This window comes from Pan troglodytes, chromosome X, assembly GCF_028858775.2.
Source record: "Pan troglodytes isolate AG18354 chromosome X, NHGRI_mPanTro3-v2.0_pri, whole genome shotgun sequence".
In the NCBI taxonomy this organism is placed as follows: Eukaryota; Metazoa; Chordata; class Mammalia; order Primates; family Hominidae; genus Pan; species Pan troglodytes.
Window position 1 is genome coordinate 64,073,462 of NC_072421.2, and position 7,300 is coordinate 64,080,761.

Genomic DNA, 7,300 nt, shown 5'->3' on the forward strand with positions numbered 1-7,300 from the left:
TCTCTGTGTTCTAAAATCTATACAATTGTTTTTAAGACGGGAAATCTGAACACCCTGGCTACACATTAGAAACACATCTGAATACACATATGCTGAGGAGAATGCCAAAACTGAACATCTCATAAAAGCAAAACCAAACTTATTGTGCTTTCGTTATTGTTTAATCCTCTAATTAGACTGAAAATGAGACCACTGAATACTAAAATCAGGTATTTACTAAATAGTATTGATTTATACTAGTCAAAGTTACCCCTCATAAACCAATAGTTGAACCAGGATAGTCTTTTGCAGTTCATTGTCTATTAGGAGTTTGTTATATTTTCCATTAAAGCCTTCATTTTTCCTGTTGACTTCAACATGTGTAGTGCAGACAACTCTGTATCTGAGGTGGCCTCTGATTCAGACTTTGGAACTCCTTTTTCAGCTTCATCCTGGGTATACCAATAAGCCTATTGGTATACTACTTTGATTCCGATAAGCAAATTTTTCTTTTTCAGAGCCTCTGCTATGAGGGGAGCAAGTCCAGCAGCATCCACTGGCTTGGGCTGTACATCTTGCTCTGAGGTTTTTACTGACTAAAGTTTTACACTGATCATGTCTTTAAGAGTCTCTAGCATTTTTGGCATGTCAGCTTTTTTTGGATTGTTCTTAACCAACGTCTTTCCAGAATTGGCTTTTCTCCCTCCTCACTCTCTAATCAGATCAATATCAAATATACTTTGGTGGAGTCCCAGTGGAGAGGGTGGGCAAGAGTGGTGGAGAGGTGGAGGGGATGGTGGTGTGGTAACAGATGTGGTAAAATCTAAGTCACTTGCAATTAGATTTTCCTGCTATTGCTGAGTCACAATTTTGGTTATCTGAGCTCTGAGAGCAGCAAGTTCATTTTCAAGAGCACAAATCTTCTGCAGTGCTTCCTCATTTACCAAGCTGGAGTCTTCAGCTGAGGCTCCTCTTGAGACAAGTCTGGTAAGGCAATCTGTCTGCTTGGGGCCTTCTCAAAGAAAAGGTCATCCTGAAAGGATGGCCTTGGCCTGGTCTCTGTTCTTAGTCTTGTTGAACACTCTCCTTTGGCTACCCATTCGACAGCCACAAAAGACAACACTGCATCCTCTCCTGGGTGGTTGGGACACGATTCTGTTGCATGGCAGGTAAGCTTGGGCACTAGATCACAGATAAATTATTAATAGTAACAATTTTCTTCATGATACTTAGAGACAAACCATATGGCTTCCCAGGCCAAAATACCGATTGCATGCTTACTACAACTTGTTGGAAAATCATCCTAATTAGGCTATTAACCCAGCGAAGTATTTAGATGCAAAGTGTCTTCGAGTACTTGAGGCATACATAGCAGTGCATGGTCCAACCGTCACACTCAGAGATGCAGCAGCCAGCACCTTCTTCCCTTCTTGTCTTGTTTTCCTTGATTTTTTAGATACAGCTTTCTTCACCTCTCTAAACTTATTTTATTTTTATTTCTTATTGGTACGTAATATCTGTACATATTTTTGAGGTATATGTGATACTTTATTACATGTGTAGACTTTGTAATGATCAAGTAATGATATCTGGGGTACCATCGCCTCAAGTATTTTTTTTTTATTTTTATGTATTTAAAGCATTTCAATTCCTCTCTTCTAGCTATTTTGAAATGTACAATGCATTGTTGTTAACTATGGACACCTTACCTTGCTATCAAGCATTAGAACTTCTTTCTTCTGTCTAACACTATTTTCGTACCCATTACTGAACCTCTCTTTATCACCCCAACCCCAACCCACACAAGTTTCCCAGCCTCTGGTATCTATCATTCTATACTCTACCTCCACAAGATAAACTTCTTTAGCTCCCACATATAAATGAGAATATATAATATTTGTCTTTCTTTGCCTGGCTTATTTCACTTAACATAAGGACCTTCAGTTTCATCCATGTTGCTGCAAATGACATGATTTTATTCCTTTTCATGTCTGAATAATACTCCCTTGAGTATATATACCACACTTTCTTTATCCATTAATCCATTGATGAACATTTTGGTTAATTCAGTATCTTTGCTACTGTGAATAGTGTTGTAACAAACATGCAAGTGTGGGTATCCCTTTGATATACTGATTTATTTTACTTTGGATAAATATATAGTACTGAGATTACTGAATGGTATGGTAGTTCTATTTTTAGTTTCAGTTTTTTTTTAAATCTCCATAATCTCCATACTCTTTTCCATAGTGGCTATACTATTCTACATTTCAACCAACAGTGTATAAGAGTTCCCTTTTTTCTCTATACTTACCAGCATTTGATATTTTTTCTTACTTTAATAGTAGGCATTCTAATTGGAGTATAATGATGTTTCATTGTGACTTTTATTTGCACTTTCCTGGGAATGAGTGATGTTGAACATTTTTCTATATACCTGTTGATCATTTCTGTGTCTTCTTTGGCAAAATATATCCTTATGTCCTTTGCCCACTTTTTCATAGAATTGTTTTTGTTTTTTTACTGTTGAGTTGTTTGAGTTTCTTGTATATAGTCCCTTGTTGAATGAATAGTTTGCACATACCCAATTCAAGGCATGGACTCTTCACTTTGTTGTTTCCTTTGCTGTTCAGAAGCCTTTTAACTCTGATGTTTTTACTGACACATTCATCTATTTTTTGTTTTTGTTGCCTGTGCTTTTGAGGTCTTAGCTATGAAATATTGGGGCCTAGACCAATGCCCTAAAGTGTAATTCTTATGTGTTCTTCTAGTAGTTGTGCAGTTTTAGGTCTTATGTTTAAGTCTTTAATTCATTTTGAGTTGATTTTCTTATATGGTAAGAGATAGGGATCCAGTTTCATTCTGCATATGGGTGTCCAGTTTTCTCAGCACCATTTATTGAAGAGGGTACCCTTTCCTCAATGTATGTTCTTGTTGTCTTTGTTGAAAATCAGTTGGCTTTAAATATGTGGCTTTATTGGATTCTTTTTTCTGTTCTGTTCTGTTGGTTGACATGCCTGTTTCTATACCCAAACAATGCTGTTTGGTTTATATAGCCTTGTAATATATTTTTTAAGTCAGGTAGTATAATGCCTCTAGCTTTGTTGTTTTTTTAATCTGGACTGCTTTGGCTAGTCAGCCTCTTTTTTTCTATCCATATGGATTTCAGAAATTTTTTCTAATTATGTGAAAGATAACATTGGCATTTTGATAAAAATTGTATTGAATCTGTCAATTGCTTTGGCCCATATGACCATTTTAATATTAATTTTTCTGATCTATGAGCATGGGATGTCTTTCCATTTGTTTGTGTTGTCTTCAATTTCTTCCATCAGTGCTTTGTACTTTTTCTTGTAGTGTTTTTTATCTTATTTGTTGAATTTATTTCTAGGTATTTCTTTTGTAGCTATTGTAAATTTGATTAATTTACTGATTTATTTCTCAACTTGTTCATTATTGGTGCATATAAATGCTATTGATTGCTGTATATTGATTTTGTATCCTGCAACTTTACTGAATTTATTTATCATATCTAAGAGTTTTTTGGCAGAGTCTTTAGTTTTTTCTTGTTATAAAATTATGTCATCTGCAAAGAGGGACAATTTAACTTACTCTTTTGCAATTTTAATGCCTTTTATACTTTTTTCTTGCACGATTGCTCTGACTAGGACATTTACTCTGCTGAATAGAAGTGTCAAAAGTGGGCATCCTAGCCATGTTTCAGTTCAGGCGAGCAATCACAGTACCTGATTTTAACTTTATATCTTTGAAAGAGATATTGAAGAGGGTCGAATAGAAAGTCCTGAATTGCTGAGGCCATTTATGTCCCATCCCCCAGCAGTGGTTGTGTGGCACTGAGAGTCTGTGCACTTTCGGAGAGATAGCGCAGTGGCTGGGAGACTTTACATGTAACTCAGTGCTGCCCTGTCATGGCTGACTTCTGGATGGGTTATTTTTGTGAGATTTTTTTTTGTTTTTCTTCTTGTTTTCTGATTGTTTACTTTTATTTTTACAACCTGGCCATTCTTCTATAGGGTTGGTGCAGTTGGATAGGGTCTGCTTGAGACCCTAGTTACCTCAGATTTTCCTGTACCTGGAAGTATCACCAGTGAAGGCTGCAAAACAGCAAAGATGGCATCCTGCCCCTTCCTCTGGAAGCTATGTCCTAGGGGGTTACTGACCTATTGCCAGCCTGAAAGCACCTGTAGGAGGTGGCTGGAGACCCCAGTTAGGAGGTTTCACCCAGTCAAGAGGAATGGAATCAGGGATCTGATTAAAGAAGCAGACTGGCTGCTTTTTGATAAAGCAGCTGTGCTGTGTTGGGGATTCCTTCAGTCCATGATTAGTATGGTCTCTCTAAGGCCCACAGGCTGGACTGGCTGAAATACCCAAACAGCCAAGGTGGTGTCCTGCCCCACCCTCTTACTACTCCATCCCAGGGAGAAATTAGAATTCTGTCATAGAACATGGGCAGGGGTGACCAGAGGCCCTGGCTGTGAGTACCCGCATCACAAGGAGGAGTGGATCAGGGTCTTGCTTATAGAAGCAGTCTAGCCATGCCTCAACCAAATATCCATGTCATGCTTGGGAACCACCTCTACCCATGTCAGTTTAGACACTCCAAATCCCGCAGGCTGGAACAGCTGAATCATCCAGAAAACCAAGGTGGCAGTCTGCCTCTCTCTGGGCACTCTGTCCCAGGGAGAGTTCAGCACTCTACCTGTAGAATACAGGCAGGGTTGTGGGAGTGCCCAGGTGGGAGGTCCTCTCCAGTGAGTAGGAATGGATCAGGGTCCCACTTTAAGAAGCAGTCTAGACATGATCTGGCAAAACAGCTGTGCTGTGCTGTGGGGAACCTTCCTCATCTGGACCATTTGGACTCTCCAAAGCCTGCAGACTGGAACAGCTGAATCAATCAAGCAGCATAGGTGGCTGCCTGCCCCACCTCCCAGGGGCTCTGTCCAGTCTCAGGCAGGCTCTACTCTGTTGCCTGTGTCTGACTGGAATTCCAAGTCAGTGGGTCTTATCTTGTAGGATGCCATGGAAATGATGTCTGCTGACCAATGCTGCTTGGCTCCCTGAATTTAGCCCCCTTCCTAGGGGTGTGTACTGATTTCTCGCCTTGCCTGAGTTGCAGATAACTTTGTTGTGGATCCTGGGGCTGAAGTATGTAAAGCTCCCAGGTCTCTGTGTATGCCTGAGCAGCTGCTCTGCTGAGATTCCACATAGCTGTGTGTGTCGGACCCAAGGCCCTGTTGGCATGGGCTCGCTAAGGGATCTCTTGATCCATGGGTTGCAAAGATCCATGGGAGAAGTGTGGTCTCCCAGGGTTGCACAATTACTCACCACTTCCCTTGACTGGGGTTGGGGATTCCCTTGGCTCCGTGTCACTCCCTGGCGGGCCATCACCCTACCCTGCTTTTCTTCATTCTCTGGGGGTCAAGTTGATTTCCTGATCAGTCCCAATGCACATGAGAACCTAGATATTTCAGTTGAATGTGCTGTATTCACTGGCCCCTTTTCTTCCTCTCAGTGAAAGCCACAGACTGCAGCTGCTTCTAATTAGTCATCATCTTGAAGAGGGATCAAATACAATTGTTGGAAAGTCAAGAGGAGCAGGACTAAATCTGAATAGCTCCCAAAGCCACACTGCCTCTGTTGTGATCAGGAAAGCTGCTTCTGCAAGAACCTTACAATTCAACAGCCTGCAGCATCAGACTTTCTGTCTGATTTCCATCTAAATTTATTGTGAGGCTCTACAAAAAATATAAAACTTAGCCAGGTGTGGTGGTGTATACCTGTAATCCCAGCTACTCAGAAGGCTGAGGTTAGAGGATTGCTTGAGTTCAGAGGTTGAGGCTGTAATGAGCCATGATCATGCCACTGCACTTCAGCCTTTATTTGAGGCTCTGGCTCCTTTTCCTTCTTATATTCTGGGTGTCATGACTTTCACACTGAGCTCACCACCCTGTTCAATGAGTTTTACCTATGCACATCCTACTATCCCTGCACTCTGTCACTTGACCATTCCCAAGAAAGTTGTGTTGTGTGTTGGAGATCAGAAGGTCAGGCTTTGCAGTGCACACTTCTTCACCAGCAAATGTGTGGTCTTAAATATTGAAACGTTCCGATTTTTTTTTTTTTAATTCCTTGGCTGGGCCGCCTCCTCCTCATTTTAGTGCTGGTTGTCATATGCTTGGGGCTTCTTGGGCTCTGGAAAGAAGCTCAGTGGAAGGTAAGATCACTATGACTCCACTCCAAAGTTGCCTCGTGGTGTTGCTGCCATACTGCCTCACTGCCTCCAGCATCCAAGGAGAGTGCAGGCAGGTGGCACCCAGTCCTTTTCCTTCTCCTCCTTCCCCTAGTGGAGCAAAGAGAGCAAAGGAGCTGGAGCCATTCACCTTATTTCTTAATAACCATTTAAATATTGCCACCTTTCTGGAATGAGTCATTTGACTCTCACTTTTGCCTTTCCCCATTATCATTTTAACTAACCTATTGTTTTTATCAACATCTGTGAGACCCATGAAGGAAAGATGAGACAGCAAATTTGATAAGCCTTCTCAAACTGTTGTTAGATTCTGCAGGATCAACATCACATGAGTGCCCCTTAACCATGGCATTTACCATGAATGGGAAACCAGCATATTCAGTGGGTAAATATTCCTGTCTTTATGTAACCAGTCCCACATGGCTTGCATCCAAAGCATATCAGCTGCCTGATCTAGGGTGTTCCACATGGCATTTATAGGTAGAGTTGGACAGTCCCAATTCTCAGGGTAAAGAGACCTTATGGTGGCTTTTATCCAGTCCACCAGGCTGGCTGTTTCCTCAGGAATAACCTCCTTTGTGTCTGGATCGTATATACTCATCTGTGATTGTTTAATGGTGAGCTGTGGGTCCTACATCAACCCAAACACACTGTTTCACCCTGCAACATTTAAAACCAAAAATACTGCCCCTACATTAATCACTCTCGTAATCCATTCTAACAAACGTCTCCCAGTAAGCTGATGATACTGATCTACAAAATGAAACAATTGCTTCACAATATATCATATGGTTTCAACAGTTACCTAGTTTTGCTGTTCCTTCACATTCACTACCTCCTTGGTAATCGCAGGTCTCAGAGATATTTCTGTTGTCCCTGCATAATTTTCTGCTTCGTAGGTGACTTTGAGGCTAGTGGCCTGAGCTCAGACAGACTGAAATATGAGCTTGGTCTAGCATGAAAGTCTGACCCAGTATTCTCTTTTAACTTCATTTTATTTATTACAGATAACAATAACCAAGGGATTGAATATTTCACTTTTCTCTTACT

General features: G+C 40.9%; 1 pseudogene; it reads right to left on the reverse strand.

Moving 5' to 3' along the window:
* Positions 1-302: 302 nt before the first annotated feature.
* On the reverse strand, positions 303-1,305 carry LOC107971083 (mitochondrial fission regulator 1-like; annotated as a pseudogene).
* Positions 1,306-7,300: the final 5,995 nt, after the last annotated feature.